The sequence below is a fragment of the Ambystoma mexicanum genome, chromosome 7p, assembly GCF_040938575.1.
Source record: "Ambystoma mexicanum isolate Mex_15411 chromosome 7p, UKY_AmexF1_1, whole genome shotgun sequence".
Taxonomy (NCBI): Eukaryota; Metazoa; Chordata; class Amphibia; order Caudata; family Ambystomatidae; genus Ambystoma; species Ambystoma mexicanum.
The window spans coordinates 597,331,467-597,357,990 of NC_090939.1; the positions used below are offsets into that span (position 1 = coordinate 597,331,467).

The 26,524-nt window shown below is 42.5% G+C and overlaps 1 protein-coding gene across 1 annotated transcript in view; it reads right to left on the reverse strand.

Annotated features, from left to right (window-relative positions):
• OCA2 (OCA2 melanosomal transmembrane protein) overlaps positions 1-26,524 on the reverse strand; it is a 1,377,074-nt gene that overhangs the window by 1,208,227 nt on the left and 142,323 nt on the right. The window contains exon 2 of the mRNA XM_069636602.1: positions 96-274. The gene's annotated coding sequence lies outside the window, so the exon portion shown is untranslated. The remainder of the gene's footprint in view (positions 1-95; positions 275-26,524) is intronic.

A 26,524-nucleotide genomic window follows, 5' to 3' on the forward strand; every position in this document is an offset into this window, starting at 1 on the left:
CCACATCTCTCCCACCCGTTTCATTAGACGAGATTTATTGACACTGTATATAGTTACAAAAAGGGTCAGAAAAGACACTGGAGTGCTTGTCATACCTACGCGTTCCTGATATTGAAGTATTCTGGTGTGTTTCCGTATCCCTATAGGCTGCTACGGCAGTCTGATGCAAGAGCAGAGGGTCGCTCTCAAGGGATTGCCGTCCGTGAGGAGAAGAGTGGGTCGGAAGGAGCGGCTTCACCCTTGCTGCTTCAGTGTGGACTCCTTAGTGCGCCATCTAATGGAAATAAAGAAATATACATGAATAAAAGGTATATTTCAACTTTTTCACTAATTGCCCAAACTTCACAAGATTTTTCAGCTGTGTGTAATCTTAATATAAATAAAAAAAAGAAGAATAAAAAGATAATAATATTTGGTCCTTTTCCTTTTTAAGTTCTAAAGTCATGTGGGTGAGTAGCAGTTCAGTATAGCCCTTCATGCCCATTTTTTGTGGTCATATCAAATTTCAGTTGAACAGTAAATATGGCTTCAGCAATGTGGGTCAGAAAAACTCTGTGGGAAAAGATATTTCAAATTCATTACCCTCGGCCATGTCTAAAAGTCCCAAAAGTGATTCCCCTCCTCCTGTTGTCTCTACAGATCCAGGAGTGCAGGCAATTTTACAGGCATTGAGGTCACTTAAGCCATTTATGGAATTCACTAACCACATGCTGTAGCAGTTAGATGACAGATGGGCCACAATTAAAGCAAGAATGGATGAGGTGGAGAACAGGATAAGTCAAGTAGAGGATATAGTACCTAGAATTGCACACTTAGAAGTAGCTGTGCTACAAAAACAGGGGATGTCGAAACAACTTCAGCGTATCTGGTTTACCGGAAGGTTGAGTAGGAGAGGATGGTATACTCTTCCTACAAAATATGCTACCCACTCTCCTTAATATTCCACCAACAATGGTTTTGAATATTCAGAGAGCGCACCGGATTGGCATAACTGTTGGACTATTATGCAAGACGATGCAAATAGGACGAGCATGCTCATCCTCCGCACTTAAGGGGTTAAAGAGGATTCTCATCACTCACATTCTACCCTGCATACTATGCTCTTTCTTCTACTGGAACACACGCAACTGCAACTTATCATTAGGAAGGCAAAGGGAATAAACCATCTAACTTGGAATGATAATACAATCTTCATATCTCAAGATGTTGCAAAGAAAACGGCTCAACACAGGAAATCATTTTTGTCCTACCATCTGGTAATAAAACAATTGAAGGTCAGATATGGCTTGTATCATCTCTGTTCATTTAAGGTGACTACAAACGGAAGAACCCCAATATTTGATGACCGGGCGGACTTAAAATCTTATATTAGGTCACTTAAAATAGAAAATATGGACACATTCCTACCATCACCCTCCCAACATCTGCCGTCACCTATGGTGAATCCTTGAGTGCTCATGCCTTCACTGTGGGTCTCACAGGTGTTGTGGATCTCCATTTATTTACTATGTTATTAGTGGGAGGAGGCGGTGGCCAGGTGCCTGCTTTCTCTAGGGCCCTCTTTGGTCCCTTTGGTGCCTTGAAGCCCATTCATTTTTTAGTTCTCTTCTCTTCCTGTAAACTTGACAACCTCTATGGTCCTTCATTTGTATGTTATGTAGGGGAGGCATGGTATCACACATATGACACTAACACAAAAGGTACAATTTGTAAAACCTTTATTAAAGTTTCCAGGGTTGGAAAAACTCCTACGTTGCCCTATAGCTAGGATTAGAGTGGTTGCTACCATCACATGATAAATAAAACAGTCCTAGTGGTGTCTGTCAAATCACAATGGCCTATACGACCACAACCTAATGCCTGCCCTATCTCTTATACAAAAGGTGTGTAAAGGAGAATATGTATGCAAAGGAAAATTAGTGTCAGAATATAAAGAATAAGTGTGGCTGAGTCAGCTGTCCTCCCCATGTTAGACAGCACAGAGTAAGGTGGTCCCCGTAGACAGGATGACACACTCTGGCTCAGGTTCTCAAAACAAAGGGAGTTCAAAACGTGGATCGAGATCTTCCACATTAAAGTCTCTCTTTCCAGCTTTCAAAAACGCAGTTCAACAAAAAGTTCATGCCGGTCTCTCTCGGTCAGGCTCAGACCTTTCAAAGCAAAGGTTCATGTAGGTCTCCCTCAGTCAGGCTCAGACCTATCAAAGCAAAAGTTCATGTAGGGCTCCCTCAGTCGGCCTAGAACCTTTCAAAGCACAACACTTGCAAAAGTTCCCTTGCCCACGCGTAATGGACATCCTTTAGGGGTTCCCTTCCCATCACTTGTTACACTTCAAAGTTCATGTAGGTCTCCTTCAGTTGGGCTCAGACCTTTTTCTGATGTAGAAGACTTTCGAAAGTGCATGGCTTTTACTATAGACCTCTGCAGGACCACTCTGACTTTCCCTTCACACTCTTGTGTTATTTGACCCAGTGTCTCTTGGTCTGGGTAGTTTGATGTCATAAGCACAAAAGTTCAATGTTCACCTTTTTATTCCCCCCTTTTCTCTGGGTTACTTTTGGTTCACTTCAATTTTTATAGTTGATTCACTTTATCAAACAAAAACCTTTCACAGAGACTTTTGAGTGGCTGCTTCCTTTCACCGGACCTCTCCACTACTCAATATTGCTGGTTTTACAGCTATCAGGAATTCAAAGTTCATCACAGGTCTGCATTTCTCCGCATCTCATCCACATGTGTGCAGCCTTCAATTGTGCAATATACTGTTGCCACTTCACTGTTTCTTTAACACACACCAGTCTTTCATGTCGCTTGCCAACTCGCCGGCTGTGTGCATTTCTTTCTTGTCTTTTGCAGTTCTTAATTTATGAGTCAAGGCTTATACCACAGGCTTGGCCTCGCCAACTCTGCCATTCATCTGGGAGGGTCACTGGCATCCTTGAAACACAACGCAGTCTTCTTGTCTGGGACTTGACCTGCACGTATCTTTTGCAGCCTTTTGGCGGCAACAACCTCATGGAGGGAACTCCTGTGGTTCTCTATCTTTTGTTCTTGACCCCGGTCTGTCGCTATGCTCCAGTAGGTTCGCCTTTGCCCCAGAAGTTCTGCTCTTGCTCGTGTTACACCTATGTTCTGCTTTTTATCCGTTTGAGGCGAGCTTATTGGTATTAAATGTATGCACTTAAAGTCAAGTGCCTGACTTCGCCTGACCCGATTAGCGGGACATGTCCAATGAGATATGTAAGGGTTAGCCTCTTTACTCTCAGTGGCCCTCTCCCTCAGCCCAGTGTATGTGTAGAAAGCGGGCGGAAGTTGGGATATCAGAGAATCCTATAAAATAGGATGGGTCAGGTGTACGGGAAAGAGGGAATACTGTGTCTCACCATCGGTCGCTTCACCCCCACATGCGAAGACTCCTCAACCAGGTGATCCTCCCCCACTGGTCCACCACCAGGGCCTCGATCCAAAGGCGATGGCCATGTCCTGGCCACCTGAGAGAGAAATCACTGGGGACTAGCAGGTGAGACACTGTTTGGTTTCTCACAGTTATGATGACTCACACTACAGCCCATATTCTTGCTCTACTAATGCGTGTATCTGTTTGTCAAGATTAACAGCATACTTGTCCTTGTGCATTTCCTCTAGTGTTTTCCTTTTCAGTTATCTATTTACAACACTGAAAAACAATATTGTATCCTCTCTTCTTCAGATTATGATCTCGTGCATGTATCATTTTACAGCTCCTTCTATGTTCTTTTACTTAGGTATGAACCTTTTTGACCAGCTCTAATGGTGTTTAAATGTTTTTCCTGGAATATAAAGGGTACCAAGAATCCTATTGAAAGCCAGAAAATGTTAGCCCCTTTTAAGAAATGTAATCTGTCAGTTGCGTGTATCCACGAGACCCATCTTTTTCTTCTTTAGTCAATGAAACTCAAAACCTTCTGGGTCTGTGAGGTTATTTCTAGTCAAGCTGATGGCAAACAGAATGGTCTAGAAATTCTAATCACACAAGTCTGCATCATAAGATATTACATAAAGATGTGGATGACAAAGCTAGGTTGGTCAGGGTCAAGCTACAAATAGGCTCTGAAATTATTTCTATTATGAATATTTATGGTCCGACAACCCGTGATCCTGAATTCAGGATAACTATGAAACATACAATTCTACAATCCAATTTAACAAATCTAATTATATGTGGTGCCTTCAATAACATCATAGACCCCTTCACGGATAAAAGATATAAATGTATTTTTAAGAGCTCTAAGACACATAGGGCGTTCACACGCTAACTCTCCGAGGTGGGTTTATTAGGCTCCTGGTGCTTGACCCATCCCAAAGAGTTAGATTTGACCTTCTATTCTTTACCACATAATATGCTCTCACACTTAGACTATATATGTGTAGCCAAAACCCTATCTAGTGCTATAATTTATTCTAAAATTGACAACATAATTTTATCTGACCATGCCCCTGTGATCACAACGTTTGATCTCAATAATATTAAAAAGCAATCAACTAGATGGAGATTTAACAACTTAATAATACAAGATAAGGAATTTGAGCAATCTTTCCTCCCTTTTCACTGGCAATTGTTTCATAATAACCATGATCAAGATACTTCTACAGTAAATAACTGGGATGCATATAATACAGCTTTAAGGGGTTGCATTATTACATATGTAAGTAACATAGAGCTTAAGAGAGATCTAGATTCCCTATACGAACAACTGACTAAGTATCCAAAAACAATATTATGAAAACCGTATAGAGCAATTATATCTTACTATCCTATCTCTGCTTTCTCAAATTAACAAAAGATTATCTGAACAAGCCTCTGGGGTAGTTCTAAAATACAAATACAAAATAAACCAAACCTTCAACAAAGCCAGAAGAGCACTTCCTTCCTATTCAAAAATTAAAGACAAAGCAACTATATCTCATATTAAAAATAATCAGGAAACTACGCTTATTGGATACCTTTAGATAATTCTAGGAACATCTGTACTCCTATGATCAGGCTAGTTCTCCTATTGATCTTAATTCCTTCTTTGACAACATAGGTAGAGAATCTTACCCGCATATAGGCCCGAGTGGCTTAGATAGTCAGATCAAGTTGTATGAAGTCTGAAAAGCCATCAGAGACGTACGAAAGGATGATAAAGCCCCAGGCCATGATGGACTTTCCATAGAGTTTATTAATCACTTTGCAGCATTGCTGTCCCCTAAGTTAGAATCACTATTTTCATATTTCTCCAATGTTGGTAGATCCTCTGGTACGTTTGCCGAGGCTTTTTTAATACCTTTTCCTAAGACAGATAAGGATTGTGAACTTCTTAAAAACTATAGAGTCATATCCCTTATCAACGTAGAGTAAGATTAATTAGGATCTGTTAAAGGAAGAAACATCACATCCAATAGTAGATTATTGTTTGATGTTATGTATCTTATCAGCAAAAACAAAAAGGATAGGGATGGTTATGCCACTATTGCTCTTGATGCTGAAAAGGAATTCGATCAGGTTAAATGGTTGTATCTATTCCAAGCATTGCATTGGCATGGCTGTGGAGTGGGTTTTATATCTCTAGTTAAACTGTTATACTAATACCCTAAAACTTCTGTGTTCATAAATGGTCAGTCATCATCATGTTTCTCACTAAAAAGGGGAACTAGTCAAGGATGCCCTTTATCCTGTTTTATATGTTTTATCCCGTGAACCAATATTACAAATTATACGGAAGGATGTGTTCATTACGGAGATTAAATGTAGAAAACATGAGGTCAAATAAGCAGCCTAGGCTGATGATCTTATATTTCTGAAAAACCCTAAATGACATCTTCCAAATGTATTGCGTGCATTAGAACTCTTCTCCTCTGTTTCAAGATATAAACTAAATAGGGATGATTTGATGTATTACCTCTCAACTCATATTGTTTAAAACTTGAACTGGCTATATATGGTCTTAAATGGTGTCAGTGTTCAATTAAATACCTTGGTGTGGATATTGATTCATCTGTCTCTAGCACCATTAAACTTAACTCACATGCCCTACTCAGCAGACTCAGAGATTTAGACTCAACTTGGTAGCCATTATATCTATCCTGGTGGGGTCATTTGGAAACTATCAAAATGATTTTATCACCAAAAGTTTTATACTATTTGCAAATGATGTCCGTCCCAATGCAGCGTCAGTTTTTAAATCTATAAACTCTAATCTTCAGAACTTTCTTTGGGGCGCTGGGAAAGTAAAAGAATTTCTATTAGGAAATTAGAAGCCACGTATGATGCTGGAGGTTGCTTTCTGGACTTCTACGCGTTCATTCTGAAACAGGCTCAAGTCTAGTTTTCACTGGGAAAGAAAGCCTGCAAAACGGGTAATGTGAGAGTTAGGCCTGAAGTCAGACATGCCAGGCAGGGGGAGGTGGAACACAGAGTCCCGGCAGATGGCTGGGAAGTAAAGAGAGGCCAGCCGACGCGGGACAATGGCAGCAGAGATGCATACAAGATGCCGCTGAGGAGGAGTGGCAAAGTAGTCTCCAGCAGACAGAGAAAGTGGAAGCCCACAGGGGAGGCCCTCTGCAGGTGCCCTGGGTGAGTGAGCTCTCGGTGCGGCACAGTGGCAGAGAGAAGCTGTGCCACACAGCCAATACTTAAGGGAAGTGTAGCGGAAGGGCAAGGGACTAAGTTCTGGCCCCCTGAGTCCTACTCTACATGGGTGGCTGAAATCATCCCTTAGAGCACCCTATATGCCGCTTTGACAGAAAACGGGAAAGGGTCCCATCAACAGGGGAGGTCCAAACCTACAGGTGCAGTGTGGGGTGAGAGTACCTAATCCCGGTGGCAGAGGCCGGTGGGAAGCAGGAGCAGGGGTCCCAAAACCCTACACAAAAGAAGCCTCCAGCGAGGGAGGAAGAGGAGTGCTGCCTGACCCACAGTCTGACATAGGAGGACCTGGGTCAAGGGGACACCCTAGGAGAAACAGTGAGGAGGACTGCTTCCACAAGAGGACTAGGGGAGTGAGGCAAAAACCCAAGAGGCCCTTCAGGAACAAATCCAGGGGCAAGCGTGCTCCCAACTCCTCCCTGCCCTCACCCTGAGGAAGGGGGTGCCAGGACAAACAAGTGAGCTATGAAGCCCAGGTCCTAGGTGCATCGAAGACGGGGGTGGCCCAGCCAATGGCGACTGAACAGAAATGGCAGCGCTCCAAAACAGAGGGGACATATACCGGGGGTTGGGGGGTAATGACGATGCCAGTGAGAGTAGAGGAGAGGACCACTAAAATGGGGATCTTCAAAGCAGACATTCACACCATTCTGGCAGAGATAAAAGGAATGAGGAATGAGGTGCAGCTCTCCATGGCAAAGATGAAGTCACAAATGGACAAAATAGAAGATAAGGTGGAAGCCCTGAAAAACAACCAGCTCTCAGAGGACATTCTGGAGTCCAAATTGGAAATGAAAATCAATGAGCTGTAACTAGAGAAGGACACCTGGTGAAAGCTGGATGATATTGAGAATAGAGAACGCAGGTACAATATACGGATTTGAGTACTCAACCCAATGAGATGGAGAGACACGGAAGGGTCTGGAACTGAGAGTAAAAGGACTAGTTGCGAGGCTGGAGAAGGAGAACACTCGTAGGAAGGTGCAATTGGACAGGGTCCATGGGAGGGGCAGGCCCGGTAAAGGGTCAGAGATTAGTGGTCACCAAGTGCCACTATTTCAAGTACAAGGCATCTATAATGGTGAGAGCCTCCCCCGACCTAGAGTGGGAAGAGGCAAAGATAAGAATAATCCAGGACTTGTCAAAATATTTTTTGGAGACGCGGACGCAATGTCGACCCCTCACCGCGTGGATCTCAGACAAAGGAATCCAAAATAGGTGGGGATACCCCTTCTCACTGATGTTTGAAGTGAGGGACAGCCAACATTTCCTGAGGGAAGTGGAGGAGGTACCTGAGCTCCTGCACATGCTGAAGAAGCAGCAGGATGGCCCGAAGGACGAGAGCCAAGCAGCAGCAAGAGAGACATTCAGGAAGGCTTTCACACAGCTGAGCACACACAAGAAGGTGGTGGGAGTTGTGGGGGTGTGGAAGTTCAGGAAGAAAGGCCCCCACACCAAAGGCTCGCAGTTAAGCAGCTGGATATGGTCATGTTGCAGAGTGGAGCTGGGGAGAAGGGTGAGGAGGAGGAGAACAGATGAACAGATGAGGAAGTCGGGGGACGAGGAATCTAGGAGTTTGACATAGGTGGGCCAAAGGATGTGTGAGAAACCTTCGGGTTTCTCACCCGCCAGTCAGGGAGATCTGTCATCCAGGTGGCCAAGACACGGCCATCACTAGTGGATCCAGTTCCTGGGGGTGGACCAGTGGGGGTGGATCACCTGGATGGGGGGTCTTTGGGGAGTGGACGTGGGACACCGACGGGCAAGATCCAGTACCCCCTTCCTTCTAACCCCTTTTCCCCATCCTATGCCATAGGATACTTTAGAAGCTCTACTCCCCCTTTTCTGACATGGACACTTTTTCCTACACATCGTGAAAGATAACAGACTAACACCAGAGCTGTTTACCTGACTTGTCTCAACAAAATGGTCAGGCAGAGTTAGGCAATTAACAATAACTACGCACCCCTGACGGCCCTTTCTCTCCCCCACAGGGATAAAAGGCAGAGCACGAGAGCACACTTTGAGCAAGGCCAAACGCATGAGGAAACAGCTACACAGGACGGACAGTTCAAACGGAGGAGAAAGGTGTCAAGACCTGGAGGGACAATGAAGGGGGAACTGCCCTTGCCCTCTTCAACTCAGATCCGCAAAGCCTCCAAGAGGGAAATCATAAGACAGGAAAGTCCACCTGGTGTGTGGTTTGACAGGTGTCAGCGGCACACAGGGCTCCCCCGCATTGATAGCTAAAGCAGGAGGAAGCACTTGCTGCCGTTGTGCCATCCTTGACCCACAAGAGAAGAGAACTCTGACAATTCAGCACAGCCGGTGAGTCGAAGAAGTTAGAAAGTAAAACCAAACTGTGCTGGGCCCAAGGTTGCAGGCGGAGACCTTGTTGAACAAAGAACTTGTGTCAATTAACTTGAAAGAAACACCAGTAAAAGATTCAGAAGCCGAGTGGTCAGACATTGCCTTGTGCTCATTAGAAGGACTCTAACTGAATGTGTTTTTGGGTTGTGTTTTTGTTTTGGGGAAACTACAAAAACCAAGAAGCTTAAAAGAGGCCGGAGCAAAGTGTCAAAGTGGTCCTACGGGGGTTGAGCAAAAACCCTTGTAAACTCGAAAGTCTTTGACACACTGGAGAAAACTGATAGAACTGTGTGTAGCCTGGCTGGGGGCTTTAAGGAAAGCCTGACTGGGACTGAGACCCAGACTTAGGTAGAGGGAAGAACCTAAGGGGTCTAAAGAGACTGGGCCACATTATAAGGTTGCCAGTCCGGGAACTACGTACTGGCAAGTATTATGTTTGCAAATATTATGCAAGTGGGGACAAGGTGGGCTCTCTCCTGGTGCATAGGTTAGCCACCCAAACGGTAGACCGAAGGGCAGAACAAGTGCAAGAGCAGAGTCAAATGATTCAACTGGATTGGTGGGTTATCGCTGTGCAATACGCAGACTACTATAAGGACTTGTAATGGAGACTAGGCTCCTATGCTGAAGGCAGAGGACTTCCTAGCAATTCTGGACCTTCCCATGGCCACAACAGGAAAGAAGGAACGATGGATGCACCCATTACCAAAGAGAAAGTAATGTTAGCCATAAAACGTCTGAAGGTGGTTAAATCTCTCTGCTTTCTATAAGTTCTTTGCAGGGATACATGTCTTTAAGGGTATACATGGTAGGGTAGGGGTGCCGCCCTCTTTTTGGGATTCCTTAATTGTGGTCATAACTAATGAAGGGAAGGACTGGTCGATCTGCACATCTTGCCGGCCGATCTCGCTCCTCAATCTGGATGCAAAAATCTATACAAGGTCCTGGCATCGCACTTAGACGCGGCCCTCCCCGGGCTGATACAAAGGGATTAAGTGGGCTTTGTCCAGGGGAGGCAGGGGTCCGGTAATTTGCGAAAAACGTTGGAATTAATGGCCTCCCAGCAGGCTACTACAGAAGGCATGATCATGCTCTCCCTAGATGCGGAGAAGGTCTTTGACCGTGTCAGCTGGTCATACATGGGAACACTACTAGAGAGGATGGGGTTCAGAAGGATATGGAGTGACAGGATCGAGGCCTTATACTCATTAACGACAACAAAGGTGTGGGGTTATGGCCAGGGGTCAGATGCATTCCACCTCGAAGGGGGACACGATATGGGTGTCCACTGTCCCCCCTTCTATATGCTCTTACATTGAAACCGCTGGCAGCGAGCCTCATAGCGAACAAACAGATAAAAGGAGTAGTGATACAAGGAAGTGCTTTTAAGTTGATCTTATTTGCAGACAACATGCTGCTCTACATGGCCTCCCTGCAAGAGTCCACCCCACAGATTATGGAAGAGCTATGGATCTACAGAAGACTATCAGGGTATAAAAGGAATCTGTCAAAATCAATAGATTCCCCAGTGAGTGACCTGTCGGATGGGTACAGGGGGTACCTGGAAACCCCCCTCCCCTGTTCCGGAGGCAGACAGAGGGATTTAAATACTTAGGAAAATAATTACCAGGGAATTCTTAGGGCTTTTTGTGCTGCTGTGGGAGGAGATCCAAAGAGATCTAGCCAAATGGGGAAAACTCATGCTCTCCTGGATGGGGAGACTGAACTCCATAAAGATGACAATTATTATTTTAATTTTTTTTATTGGTTTGACTGAAACATTCAACCTTTCAATACAAAACAAATTATTTGTTTCTATACTTATACATATATACATATAAAACACATTCCCACAAAAATATATTTCTTGAAAATTGTCATTATTTACATTCATTTACATCATTCAGACGTCTAGATTTGGCATGTAACTAGTACAACAAGACATGGTAAAAAAGGAATAAAATAAAAGAGAAAGACAGAGAATAAGTAAAGAAAGCCTTGCAATCTCAAAAATAGAAAAATAGAAGAGTCATGACATATCCTAGTTATGCCATAGTAATTTCAAAACTATTGGTGTCACTTTCTAATTTCAATTTGTTCAAGAAATTCATTGTTGCATAGCCCACTGTCCTCCAGAACACATGAAAAAACATATTTCCATAGGGCTTTCATCTCCATATGTATTATATGGTTAAACAAATTCTTAAAATGTTTGGTACTCATACTTTCTAATTCTGAGCATTCAGTGATTATATGTTCAATGGATTCTATTTGGGTGTTACAAAATCGACAGATATTAGTTCCTTTACTGCCATTAGACCAATTTGCTGTGACTTCTCTGGTTTTCCACATATTTCATCTCAAAAGCAGGAGTCCTGCCCGATGCATGACATTTGGCGATTTCAGTAGGTAAACTTCGGGGATACCAAAATATTTTAAAGCAAAGGGATTTTGTTTAAAACATTTATAGTTGTAACATATTTCCCTAGTCCTAATCCAGTCCATTTCCCACATTTTTCGTTTTGCCTTATCTGGATTTTGAAAGAGCAAATCATCCACTATGTCCACTTCCTGCATGAACTCCTGCGCCTGTGACTTCCATTGCTTAATGAATTTATCCTCTGATGTTCTCACATAGTCTGCCAACTGTATAACCAACCCATTCTGATGTTTATCCAAAACACATTTCCTATAAAGCATGCAAACCTTCCATTTATATATGGCATATATTGATATAAGTCCTAGTTCATGACTTATTAGGGCTACAGGTGTGGATTTGGGATGCTTCAATAGGCTCCTCCAATATGCCCCTTCTTTTTTATTCCAATAATTATTTGGCTTGCATGCTTTCGTTTCTGCTCCATATAACAATGTAGGCAAGGCCTTTTGTTTGTAATATGTTATCAGGGGTGCGATAGTGAATTTACAATATTTACCATTAATAATTCTGGACTGTGATATTAAACTATTCCATTTCAACATCATGGTAATCTCATATGGTAGGTCATTAGGATTGTTATTAATATTTACACCCAAATGAGTGTACTCACACCGATTTCACCTCTTGGTTATTTAATTGCGCCCCAAGCTTCTTATTTCATTGTTTATGGCTACCAAACTGGATTACCTGTGTTTTTTTATGTTTATGGTCATTTTATTGCAATTAGTATAGTTCTCTAATGCTTGCAGCATGTTTCGCAAATCCAAAGGTGTCTTAGATATCAGAAGGAGGTCATCGGCATATAACAGCCATTTGATCTCCCCTTGCCCAATTTTCTGTGAGTCAGTGATGATATTAGTAAATACCTTACCCAGATCTAAAATAAAGAATTTGAAAATTGCTGAGGTGAGTATACACCCTTGTTTAAGTCCCCTGGAGGTACCAATGGGATCAGATAATGAGCCATCACTGTCCAGTCTTATTTGCAATGATGTCTGGCCATGGAATTCAATAATCCACTTTAAGATGTTCCAGGGGCAGTTACTTTTCATTAATTTCATGAATAGAAGCTCTCTTAGGATTGAGTCGAACGCTGTTTTAAAGTCGACAAATGCGACATACAAGGGTAATTTCCTACTTGATTGTTTAGCAATGATCGCATTTATAGACAATAGGTTAATACCTGTATCTAGTCCTTTCAAGAACCCCGTCTGCCATGGATCAATTAGGTTCTCTTTGTTTAACCAACAATTGAACTCACGCAGTAGTAAACGGGCAAATATCTTCCCCGGACAATCCAAAAGGGCAATATGCCTGTAAGATGCTGGATCCAGTCTGTTCCCTTTCTTGTATAGCGGAATAAGTATGGACTTCCACCATGATTCAGGTAAATTCCCTGTGCGCATCACTTCCTCAAATATCTTCATTAATATTGATGACCAGACTCCTGGATTTTCCTTAAGCATTCTATTGTCTAGCCCATCGGGAGCAGGGGCCCGTGAGGTGCTAAGTTTCGAGATGTAGAATAGCACAACTTCTTGGTCAAATTTTATTGAGTGATCACAATTTTCACTCTTAATAGCTGGATGATAATTTAGAATTGGAGTCTGGTATATTTGATGGAAGTAATTGCACCAGGTGATTGCTGCAATGGAGTTTATCTGAACGGAGGTCTGGTCTTTGTACGTTGCCTTATTCAGAACGCCCAAGTTTTCAGCAGACGACTTCAAAGCAATTTCTTTTAACATATGTTCGCTATCCCTCTGGTAACACAATGCCTTTCTTCCTCTCTGCCAGTTTTTGTAAACTGTGCATAGATGTTTTATTTTAGACAGTTTCTCTTCTAGTGAAAAGAATTTTAGCATACGTATTTGTTGCCTCATCTCAGCTTTTTTAATTTTAACATCCATATCGAAAATGTGTGTATGTGTATGGCTGTGACCTTGTACAGTATTCCTTACAGACACATATTTTTGCACAGATGATACATAATTTTGCCCTGCACACCTAGATAACTGCCTATCAAAGTTATTCAAAGATATTCTGGACCATTTTATTTGATTTCTCACATTATTTACAGTTATATTGCCTCTATATTTTTTGCAGCTTTTCATGAGCTGACTTTTCTCCAGCTCCCAAGTTAAACAGAGCTGACTATGGTCACTTTTTCCATTCAATCTTACCTCCAGGGTTTGGATTATGTTCATCATTGCTCCATTCACAAAGATACACATATGTAGTCAATTGTGGCTTCAAATGGACCATTATGCCACATAATGGCCTCAGGAGTATCACCCTCCACTGTACAATTTACCATCATTAATTGCATATCTTTCATGAATTTACAACACCTTTGTTCTTCCGCTGTTAGTTTTATTTTACCTTTTACCAAAAGGTGAAGATTAAGGTTACCCATAACCAGCACATAATCAATATGCTTTTCGGATGTAATCCTAGCAAGTACTTCCTCAAGAAGTTAAAAAAAAACAGTCTGGTGTCAGATGCACCCTTCCCCAATATATAGTGACAATCAGAATGGAGTATGCATCACTTATCAGCTTAATGGTTTGAATAAAAGTTATAGTAGAGTCATACATAGTTACTCTAAACCCCCTTGATTTCCTTGTTGCTATCATGAGACCTGCCATTGGTCTGCCCCTAGGCAAGCACAATGCTGGTTCTAAAACTATTTCATAGCCATCCCATATGGGGGCCTCCACCAACCAGGTTTCTTGCAGTACCACTATATCAAAACCATTAAGCTCTGTACTTTGCACGTTAGTGAAATGAGAAAATCCACATGCATTCCAGCATATAAACTGGATTTTTTCTTTTATTATGGATTGTTATGCATGATCTACCTGTTGACTTTCCACATCGCTTTGTCTACCGTTGTTGGTTCCATAAATGCGCGGGGTCCATTTCCTGGAACCCATCCTGTCTTCTTCTGTTATTTCCACTTCTTCTTTGTATAGATTAAAGCCCATTTGAAAAAAGGTGTCCCTTGCATACCACATGATTTCAGCTAATACAGTCGAGCGAATAGAGATTCGGGATCTTGAAAGATCTTGATCATCCAGAAACTCGACACTGTTGATATCTGATGTAGTTATATTTCTCAATTGTGATATTTCCCTACAAATGTTTGGGACACTTGACCGATTTAAATTAAACTGCGCAAACGGGTGATCTCTACATTCTAATATGAAACAGTGATGGTTGTTTCGCGCAACTGCTCTCGATTTGAATGTATGATCTTTGATTGAATTTATATTTTTCTTCCATTGAACAGTTTGTCTCAAATTTCCGCTATCTGGTCACTTTCCAACTGAGTTTGTCAAGATGGATTTGGGGCCACACAATTCATGATTTTGCCTCAGATTTCTATTAGCATCCTGGTCTATTTCAATTTGTATATTCTCTTTTTGCATATTGGCCTTGTATCTTTCTACAGTTTTATTTATCTCCTCCCTCATTTGGGCGTCAGTTAACCCACTCAACCTTGTCCCCATCTGATAAGAGGAGATTGGAACAATAGTAGGTAACTGCGATTGAACTCTTTCTTTCTCCCTCATACGAGCATTCTCTGCCTCTAGCTCATCTAATAGTTTATAGAATAAGCTAGGAGTGACTTTCTCTTTATTACTCTCGACTTGAGGTAACAATTGCCCAATGCTTCCATTGTCCACCTCTTTTTTGTCATTAATTACTTTTGTAACATTTGTTATCTTCAAAAAGCATCTTGTTTTTACACTTCTTTTACTGGCTGTCTGAGTAATGGCTGCTCTCTTTGACTTGTTTCTTGAGACTCTCACCAATTGTGTTAAAGTTATTTTTTCCTGAATCCACTTTTACAGGTATGATAGGCATTTCATCTTGATTTTCCTCACTATTGGCATCCTCAACATTTATCACTGATTTAGTATTGATTTAGATTTTTCACCAATATCACAACATAAACTGTTCTGCAGTTTAAGATCCAAAACATCAGCTGATTCTTTTGTACGAGTTACTCCACTGAAGTTAAGCTGTTTCTGGTGGGACATTACCTTATTTCCATGATCTTACAGAACTTCAGTTTGAGTCTCGGAATCTCTTATGCCGCAGTGTCTAAAGATCTTATACTGCGGTTCACCTTCTCTTATTTCTCTCATAACCACACCACCATTAATTTGATTTGTCAATTTTGTCAGCACTATTGTTTGATAGTTAAGCTTTTGGTCCATTGCCTCGTACAACTTGGCTAAAGATAATAAAGCTGTGTTCATAGCTAGCAAAATTGTGCTCATATCTGCCTGCACTAAAGCCTCTTCGTATATTTATTAGTAGGCTGCAAGGGTTGTTGCCCATCCCAAGGTATATTCGATTGCCTTGGAGTTGGTGGAACAAAAGAGAGCGAGTTTACAAATGCTTCTCCTTCTGAGCACACCGACAGATCTATGGATGCTTTGGTCGTTTTATTTACTAATGTCTGGCTCTCATTATCTTCTTCAATTCTCCCAGGCAAGATACAATCACTTAAAGTTTGCCTTGGGATTGGAGCAAGTTGTCTACCTGCATTAGGTCCCCGGTGTTACAGCGGACAAATACAACTTCTTCCTCATTGACTGAAGCAAGGCTCAGGTACATAAAATTGAGTGCCTCTTCATCCACTTGCCCTGTGATATGCATAGTTTGATAGTCTCTGCTGAGATTCCACAGAGCATAATTTGGGTGGGCTCTTGAAAAATTGTTCAAGTGTTTTATGCGTCAGCAGCATGTTAACGTCACAACGTTTACTGTCATGTTCCATAGTAGTGTCTGATATCATGCTGCCAATTTTAGAACTTGTTGGTGCTGGCACATTGACCTTAACAGCAGCCACTTCCACAACAAGTCGAGTATTCATTTAAAAAGGTTTGTCTTGTTTTACATGGCTGTCTTTATTTGGCTGAATTTTACTTATCTCATCCCCCTGTCCCACGCCATGATTGTAATATTGGCAAATATCAGATCCCTTTGAGATCAAATGCTTTCTATTTCTGTTCAAGGTTTTTTTATCACCTATGCATGTCAATATATTTTTTTTTGTTGTATTTGCATGTTAATGTTTGCTAGTGTGACTTTTGGTATCATAGTAATTCCTTCCTTAGATAAAGACACATTCACGTCCGGCATGCCAGTTTTCAATGTGAAAGGACCCCTCTCCATTCTAGCTTGGTTTAAGGACAGGTATTCCACTGTGCGTTGATGATAAATTCACGCGATTCATGCTTGCAAGATTTAAACAACAATATGTTTCACCAACAAGCTTCGGTCAGGTCGACGTTGCATTCGACTTTACACCAGTAGCACTCAGATAGACCACAATGAGTGCTTTCAGAGTGCGTTGTACAGTTTGATGTTGTATTCACCCTTGCACCCTTGCACCAGTAGCATTCACTTAAAAGGAAAAATAAAATAAAAAAGGAAAAGAATATATACTTCCAATTTGTATTGGTAAAATTGCCGTTAAAATTACCCTTAGACCCACCACACTTAATATAAACAGCACTAGTTGTTACCTTAATTGTTCATTTTTGTAAGATTAGGCCCCACACTCCCTGCTCTCCCGCTAGACAGCAAGACAGCAGGCAAATCCACTTAACAAATGCACTTTCCAAATGCGTACGCACAAATGCGCGAGCACCTTGCTTTTGTTGGTTCCGGGTCGGGGGGGGGCGGGTTTAATACTAGAGTACATACAACAGAAAAGCTGTTTTAGCAGTTATATCAGACTACGGTCAATAGCAGTATATGAGCTGCCAAATGGAAAAATAGCAATGTCTGCGTGGTCGAGTACCAGTCCAATCCACGTGCTCAGTCCGCATCTCAGTATCCAGCCTCAGCAGAGCCAAGTGAGACAGCAAGGCAGCAGGCGAGACAGCAGGCAAATACACTTAACAAATGCACTTTCCAAATACACACGTGCAAATGAGAGAGCACCTTGCTTTTGTTGGTTCTGGGTCGGGGCGGGTTTAATGCAGTCCAATCCACGTGCTCAATCCGCGTCTCAGTATCCAGCATCAGCAGAGCCCAGCGAGACAGCGACGCAGCAGGCGAGACAGCAGGCAAATCCACTTAACAAATGCACTTTCCAAATGCGTGCCATTGACAATTATGCCTAAGCTCCTTTTCTTGTTCCAGATGTTGTTCCAGATGTTGTTCCAGATGTTGCCCATGGAACTCCCACCGGCATTCCTTTGAGGGGCACAGAGAAAGTTCTCAAAATTCCTATGGCATAATAGGAAACTGAGGAGAGCGCATGAGAAACTATGTCTACCCAAAGAACGGGGGAGTGGGCCTCCCTGACATCAATACATATTACAAAGCGGCACAACTGAGGGCGCTAGTGAGTTTCCTTGACCAAGGGGACATCAGGCAGTGGACATATATAGAAAATGCCTTAATGGACCCAGTCTCTATGCAGGACTGGCTCTGGGTCCCATAAAATAGGATCCTAAAAAGAATCACACAACACCTTGTTCTGGTGGTCTTCTGGAAACCATGGAGGGAGGAGACACGAGGTGGCTCACCACATGGCCCTCTGAATTAAGTTGTATTTGGGGCCCCCAATTAGAGATAGCATGCATGAACCGGCCAGGTTCCATGGATGGTATGAGGCTGAGTTGAAGAAAGCAGGGCAGCTTCGGGTTGAAAGGGACATTATGGCACAAAACAGATTGGAGGAGTTGTAGGGCATGGATAATCTGCCAGTATTCCTTTATCTCCAATTTAAGGGAGCACTCAGAGATCCACGATGGGAGAGCAACCTTTGCAAGGGAACTGACCTCCTTTGAAAAACTAATTCTCACCGCAAGGGGTCAACTGGGCGTATCTCATCACTACAGGGAACTATTGCTGGTGGAGCCGACAAAGCCCAGCCTTGTGTGTGACCAATGGGGAAAAGGCATGGAGTTGGAGATCACTGACAGCCGCTCATGTGCAAGAAGGCGCATAGCCAGCCAATATAAGTCACAGGCAATCAGACTGGCTTCAGCCAAGTTATTCAAAATATACCGGGGGTCAGTCCGAAATATGGAGGTGTAAGGAACTCATGGTGGAAACAGTAAAGACAGACATGAGTGATCACAGTTCAAGGGTGTTTATTAAACTGTATAGGTAGGTTGGAAAAACACCTAATCTAAACCTAAATCTAAGATGGGAGAAAGCTTCGACCATCAAACAATAATAAGGCAGTCCGAGTAGCGTCTTGCCTAAATAAAAGGGCCTATACTAAAAAAAAACAATTTCCAATCTTTACGCTAAATGCAAACAGAAGTGCGGGATAATGTTCATAAGAAAGAAGAAACTGTTCACAAATATTAAACACAGTACTTGGGGACTTCCTTCCCCACATTTTCAGCACAGGATAATGTAGGACTTTGGAGCCCAGCACACTCTCGAGCTTTCCCAGCACAAGCTAACAGTTCCGCTTTCAACAATCAGGGCCTTCGGTGGTTAAGTCTTTTTTCTACAAAAAGTCTCTTGCCGCCGTGGGCCTGATGTATTCGAAATTATAAACAAAATGTTCTCTGGTTGCAAGTTGCCTTTTCCACCCCTGGGTCGCCATCTTCCGGGCTCGCACCCTTCTCAATTGTTAGCCTCCCTCCGCCTGGTTCACTATGGCTTTCGATACCATCTTCTTTGTGTCATTCACAAATCTTAATGTATTTTTAAACAGTTAGCTGTGGACATCCCTCAGCCTTGTTCACTCTTGTCAACACACTGTATTTCGGGACTTTAGACTTCGCCCCCTTTTATCGGCATCCCTCTTTCAAGTTCATTCTTGCCAATCTTGGCAATCGTGCCTTTCTCATTCAACTCTTACGGTGTGGGATTCATTTCCCTTAGCTTCACAATCATCTGTCAGTCAAAGACGTTCGACTGTACAGAGGATTTTACAAGACCCCTGTATAACCACTTTGACCCTCTTCCCGCCTTTCCCAAGGTCTTCTGGTTCTGGCAGTGTAAACAATCGGGTAATCGCCCAGAGATTCCTGAGTGAGGACACACTTTGTGCTGGACACTTCTGTTGCTGGTTTTCATCCTTTTTGCATCAATAGCTCTTTTAACCTTTCATAGTTCAATTAGCCGTTTGCTACTTTTCATTACACACAGTCCAGTTTCTTATCGATTCTCCCCTCGACTCACCGGCTGTGATGAACCGCTTGGCTTTCTTTCTCTTTGGAGTCAAGGTTGGTACCACAGAGTGTTAGGGAGAATTCTCATTTTATGGCTAATTTCCCTCACCTAGTGAGTCCCCCAGCAGCTTTGCTGGATTTCTGGAGTTTATTTTTTTCACTTGGTAGGAGTGTGAGCTTTTTCCCCACTCTTACCCATGGTTTGCCATGTGTCTTTTACCTGTTTTTGTGATTGTGGACTCTGGAGTACACCACTTCAGTAGTCCCCTTCTTTTGTGTGTTACACAGCACCTTCAGTGCAGTGACACAGGGTTGTCTTTTAGACTTCCCACTGACTCCATTTCTGAGGCTGACTACAGTCCCCCAGAAAAGGGGTAAATTTGCCATTAACTTTATCTTGTCATTTAACCACAGATCCAGTACACCGCATCTTACATGGAGTACTGGAAAGGGTTATCTGTATCCTTTTTTATCTGTACCTCCTAGAGCATTGTTTCGCTCTTTTAACATTTAGACTTGGCTGATGGCAGTGGTATCTACCCTAACTTTTCTACCGCGATTATATTATATAAACGTGGTATTGTTTTAGGCTATTATATTAGCCTCGAACATAAACCCGCTTGACCAAATACTTTTTCTTTTGGCTCCGGTCGGGTTTATTCACCATTGGTTTTTGTTAAAGTCCTTCTTGTGTTTACTTTGCACGGCAAACCACTTCTGCCAAGAAGCCCTCCTCCAGGCGCCTGGGTGTCTAGGTGGGCTGAATGTGAGGGAGGGGTGTAGTCACCCCCTGCACAGGGTATCCTAAGAAACCCAATTCGCACTTTGCCATGATTGGCTGAGGTGGTTGTCCGGGCTGGACAACCCCCCTGCTGCGTAATTGACAGCCAGACTTTGTGAATGGGGGATTTTCGCATAAAAGGCAGGTCTCTTGGGCTAGAAGTTAGAGTCACCACTGGAACTACAAGGAACCGAAGAGAAGCGGAGAAGAAGACAGCTGCTGCAACTACCCCGTCCCGGTGAAGCCCTGCTGCAGTCCTGAGCTATCTACCCTTCGACGACCAGAGAAGATCCAGTCTGGAGTCTTCTTCCCTTGAGCCTGGTGGGGATAACCAGCTCATCTTCCACAGCCAGAGGGACCTCCTCTTGGTCGAAATCGCTGCACACTGCTGTAGTGGTCCGGATAGCCATCTGAAGAGCCTCTCCTGTTTTTAAGGAGCGCACCTTTTATTCACCTTCGCTGCTGCCGGCTTCATCCCTGTGTGGTGCAGACCCCTCCAGACGTCCTCCTTCGCACAGAAGCTCCAGGAACCGTGGGTCTGCAGGAAACCAACAGGAACAACTGCCGTGGCACCAGCTTCTTCATTGAATAAGGTACTGTGTTCTGCTTAAGGAATTAGGGTGAACCCCTTTTCTTCACCTCCAAGGCTTGCCCTTGTTTTCCCTCCTTCTTATAACTTTTGCTTCCTCTGTTGACAATATCTAAGTACTCCTGGCAACGTTGAATCTTGAACTGTCCAACTGTGTGATCCTCGACAACAGGCACGCGGTTCCACTTGACACTAGCTGCGGCCTATTGACTCTTGAATTCCGTCAAATAGTGTTCTCTGATTCTGTTTGCCTTGACAAAAGTATTGCCTATCATTTTTGCCCCCAACTCTCTCTGGTTAACTCGGGTACTAAGTGTGTTTTTGCCCCGGTAACATTTCTTGCCGCTGATACGCGTTTCTTTAGTAAGAACGAACTGTCATTACTGTCAAAAATTGGTCGCAAGTGTATTCCCGGTAACGTCTTTTTTTTCACAACACCAGTCTGTTAAAACATAGGGTACTTACCTTGAGTTAGAGTGTACCAAAGTGAATTGGTTGGTTGTTGTGTATTTTACGTGTGGTTTTGAATTAATAGAAGTGTTGTGTTTATAACAGATGGTTTAAAAATAAATGTACTTATATTTTTTACCTGAAACCTTGAGTCAGTTTTTGCTTGAGTCACAGTAATTGTGGTCCCTTTGTGTAATCTCTGCTACTGCTCATATACTCTTGAGATAAGCCTGGCTGCTCCACTACTGCTACCACTTTAACATAGTAGTACAGGCTTGTACCAAAGTTAAAACTTTTATTGCCACCTGTAGTCTTAATTGTGTGTAGTGGTCCATAAGGGCACTGCACAGGATTCTGTCTAACACAGAGACAAGCGTCTCTCCCCGGCTTGGTTATCAGCGGAGGAGGGTCTCGTGTACCGCTGACATCTGCTGCAACACACGCTGGCTATTGTTCGCGGTCTTGCGATTCCTTCTGCTGAGGTTTCACGGGCCTTGGTCGGAAAGGGCAAGGTCACTTCTCTCCTTGTTTCCCTCTCGGTATGCGCCGTCTTTCTCCTCCTCTTGAACTGCTGTGCTGAGTTAGCTCTCTCATTATGTGGTCTGCCTTGCACATATTGCACTCTTGTGCTCCACCGTTTATCCCCGTGGGGAAGGGAAAGGGTGAAAGGTTTGTGTTGTTCTGGTCAATTGTCTGACTTTGTCTGACCCTGGTGTTGGGACATGTCAGGTAAATGGCTCTAGTGTTATTCCGTCGTCCTTCTTAATATGCGAAAGTAGTTGCATCAGAAAGGGGGAGGGGGGTAAATTGTTTGTGTACCCTACGTGGAAGGTTGGGGAAAAGTTGTCATAAGAAGGGGATACCACATCCCACCCATCAGTGTCCCACTGCCACTCCCCAAGGACCCCCCATCCAGGTAATCCTCTCTCACTGGTCCACCCCCAGGTACTGGATCCAATAGCGATGGCCGTGACTTGGCCACCTGGATGAGAGACCCCTGCGGACTAGTCAGGGAGACACCTTCAGGTTTCTCACAGAGGGCATGCCAAGAAACGGAGGACTACGGGCATATGTAGTGGGGGTGCAAACACATTTAATGGTTTTGGAGCAAAGTTCTGGCCTGGCTGAAGAACCCAGACAGGATAGCGAGACCATTGTCTGCGCTCTTTGTTCTCTTTGGAATTAAGGATGGGGAACTGGGGGGAGGGAGTTCTTTGAACAATATGACTCACTCGCTACTTGGAGCAGCCAGGGAATGTGTGGCACAGTTCTGGAAGAGACCAGACACCCACAAAGCGAGAGTGGCTGTTGAAAGCAAGAGATATTTACGATATGGAAAGGCTTACAAGGTTACTTGATGAAACCAGGACAATATAGAGGAACTATGGTTGCCATTCACCATGAGATTTCCACTGACAGGAGGAGCGGGAGGGCAGAGGGTGATAGCCTAATCCACTTAAGGGGGAGTGTGCAAGCGAGGGAAGGATAGAGGGGTAGAGGGAGTGCACTACTGCCAGGGGAAAGGGAATAGTTTCTAGGGGGTACAATGTTTTCTCTTTGTTTGAGGTTGTACTCCATTTTCATTTTGGAAAAATGCAATAAAGATTTATTTAAAAACAAAAATATTTGATTGATATTTGATTGTCTATAACAAATATCCTGCTTGGAAGTTTGGCTTTTAATGGGTTAGAAATCATTTTTTTCTTTATTCTATTTGGGCTTTTCATTGCCATCGCCGTTAGAAGGAACATGGCTAATTAGATACAGTTTCGAAACATGACTTTTACGGGTAGGTGGAATAATACATGCAATATTCAAAGCTTCAACAATGTGTTGCCAATACATCCACTCTATCAGCTGAATATGAATGTAAATGGCATATGTTCATTGATTATTTAACATACCATAGACTATCCACACATGGCTCACAATAATGGCTTAACATCTTTTTGAATTGATGTAAACTTTAATTGTATTTGCGGTGTGTTGTATCCCGGTATTGAATAATGTATTGTATTCGTTTTGTGTGGCCCCTCTTAACTTTTTTGTATTGTTCTTTCTTGTGTCATGTATCCCTGGCTTTATACATTTTATGTCATCAAAATGAATTAGCACATTTCAATGCGTTTTCTGGTTAGTGTTCTTGTCTCCATCCAATAATCATTTCCATCTTGCATATTTATATTCTCATATTTTCGGCCTTCTCTACTGATCATGACTAATCAGGCTTTGCTATTCAAGGTTAGAAATAGATTGTGGAAAGTACTATTTTATTGGCCACATCCTATTTAAATGCATATGGCAAACTTGTTTCTTATTTACAGTTATGTGAAACGATGTGTTGCTTCATGTGTTATCTTGGTATAAATGATATTGTTTAATTTATTCAAAATAATAAACGTAATAATCTTTTTTTTAAAAAAAATCAATTGCTTTTTTTTCTCAAATATATTGACCTGGATGTCACATAGTTCTTTAGTAGGCGTAATTCAATTTTGAATAGTGATACCATCAAATCTACCCTTGAATGATGATTTCATGTCAGTTATGTGGATCTGCAAACTCATATTCATTTAATTATTTTCGGTACAGTCCTATGCCAACATAAACCTGCTTAAGAATGCTGAAGAGCAGAATGTTCATCTTTAAAGTTCAAGCATGCATGCTACAGGATATGAGTCATCAGACATGCGATACCATCATCAATGTATTGGTTGGTTGTACACAGAGGAAGAAGTGTAACAAAAATAGTGCTGAAACTGTGACCGCAGTGGAGGTTGAGGGGTAGTGGAGCAAGGAACAAGGTACGTTTTCAGGTTAAGGGGGAGGTGTGGGGTAGACAGCCAAGTTGGTGTGAAAGGGAAAAAGTGGTCCTTCCTGTATTGTTTTTCATCTTGGCTTTTCGGTGAAAACAGATTTTTGATTTTAGATGTAACTGGTGAAGCACTTTAAGAGGTTTTCATCCTGCACACACGCACATATATATATATATATATATATATATATATATATATATATATATATATATATATATATATATCAAGAAAGTTATGGTCCAGAACTGGAAATGAACTTCCAGCGATGGCTACTAGGTGGCGTTTTGATCAAATGGACTTTCCTGCTTATATAGCTACTTATATAGGAAGAGCACTTTTTGGGTGGCTTATAAATTTGCCCCCCCCCCCATGGACAAATTCTCACCAATCCTTGCAGAAAAAAAGGTCCCATTGGAATGATTTCTGCAAAGTTTGGTGCAGTTTCGTCAAGGGGAGGCAAAGTTATAGGGGGGTCCAAAATGTGTGGAAATCGTCATAGATGCAATGGAAAAATAGTTTTGCACACGCCTACAGCCCAAAGAGCTATACGGGTAGAAGCGCTGTCTTGTGCGATCATGTGCACATGCAATCTGGGTTTTTAATAAAGCATGGTCTAGAGAGGGGACTGCAGAGACCGCGGCTAGTCATAAAGGGCCATGGTTTATGGTCTTTATTGTATGCTAGAGAAAAGTATTTGGGACAGAAAATTGTTTCTGTGTTTTGTTCTTTTTCTTTATTGTATGCTAGAGAAAAGTATTTGGGACAGAAAATTGTTTCTGTGTTTTGTTCTTTTTCTCTAGTATAGTGTTGTCCATTATTTCCATTAGCATAGTAGAAAATGCTTATGGGAGAATCTGATTGAGCCTAACTATTTATTGAAAAATGTACAGTAGATGGAGTCTATAAGCTTATATTTTTGTACTTCTATTTTTTTAACTGTGAAAGGTGGTTCCTAAAGGAACCTTTTTTGGGTGTTTTTTTTAAAATTTATTTTGTAGGAGAGGAGGGAAGTAAGGGAAGGGGCAGCAAGCACAGCTATGGAGGGGCAGGTGAAAAGGGGAAGATGCTGGGCGTACATTAAATCTAAGGTAAAGGGCACTGTTTCTCATGCTCCTTGATTGCATCCTCTAAAGCACTTTGACGTGTTGCAGTATATACAGAGTACAGCTGCTTGGAAGGATATGGATCAACAGCCTCTTTTGTAGCTTTTAATGCAGTTGGTGGGCTCGTTTGCCCACAGCAGTACCCTGTGTGGTGGCAGTATTGGTTGAGGAAGATGAGGTACAGGAAGTCAGCCTACTACTTCCTGAGAAAGGAACAGCCTCGCTCAGAGAATCACAATGGTTGGATTTGGTATGATGGCACATGGAGGTGGTCCCATATGAGTAATGCTCAGGTTGTCAGTGACTGAGTACAGTGCATTTTACCTTGGTAGCTTTAGCCTTTGGTACACCCACAATGGTGGCAAAGAACTGCCACAACCATGATTCACTCTGGCTGCTAGAGGTAGGCATTTCCTTTACCTCATCTTCCTGGCCCAAGTGATTGTTTTCTGAATTATTGCACTTCTTTCATTGTCTAGGCCCTCCAGCTGGTGGTAGTGGTCATGGTGGCTTCTGAGGAGGAGGGATGGCAATAGCTGATGCCATTTCTGAAAATAAATAGAAGTTCTGCTAATATTCTTCCAAGCATGTGCTGCGTCCTATATTGCAAATGGATAATCAGTAAACATAGGTGTAGGAGCTGTTGAAGGGTACATTTTCAGTTTAAAACATCCTACATCAGATGGATCGCGAACATGCCATCATGCGACCCGTTAGGTCATGTGACACTGTCCCAGTTTTCAGTTAAAACATTGTACATTGGTCGAAATGTGGCTATATTGAGAGTATTATATTAGGAAGTTGTAGCAAATTAGGGTGCACTTGTAATAACCCATGAAATTCAGTGAAAGCACCTTGTTAAAGGAACTTTATGGTTAAGTTGCACTAATACAAACGTATGAAATTTACTGAAAAAACATTGTTAAAGGGACGTTATGGTTAAGTTGCACTAATAAAAACCTATGAAATTCAGTGGTCCAGTGGGAAACGGGTAGGGAAAAAAACATTTTCTGTTTGTGTGTGTATGCGAGGATTCTAGGCATATATGAATGTATGCGTGCACGCATGTAAATTTGTGTACCTATGTTTGTATGCAAGAGGGGTGTCAAATAGTACGTGCATATGAATGGATGCAGTGTGAATGGT